Source organism: Etheostoma spectabile, chromosome 5, assembly GCF_008692095.1.
Source record: "Etheostoma spectabile isolate EspeVRDwgs_2016 chromosome 5, UIUC_Espe_1.0, whole genome shotgun sequence".
Classification (NCBI taxonomy): Eukaryota; Metazoa; Chordata; class Actinopteri; order Perciformes; family Percidae; genus Etheostoma; species Etheostoma spectabile.
In genome coordinates, this window is record NC_045737.1 from 15,552,001 (window position 1) to 15,552,398 (window position 398).

Here is a 398-nt window from a genome sequence, read left to right on the forward strand (position 1 = left end):
TAACAGTGAGACTGAAAATAAGTTATCTATTTGCCTTGTTAGACCAGTTGTCTAACTGTGAAACAATATCTTGACACACAACATGAATACACACAACTAATCAGTAATAAGTATTTTCTATCATAGAAAATCACACAGTCAACATCACACTTGTTAATCAGGCGACACGTGATTAACATTTAAGTAAACTAGAATGTTTGATATACTTCAAAAAATCCTAAAATGTTTCAATCAAAATAAGGTCAATACTGTGATAATTACAGTTCATGTAAATGTCAATGAATGATTCACTTGGGATATGTTTGTTCTTTCCTTTGGAGATACATAATGTCCATGAGTCTATGAACCTGCACTGCACTAATAAGCTGTTGAGCTGAGCTTTGGCATCAAGGTGTTAA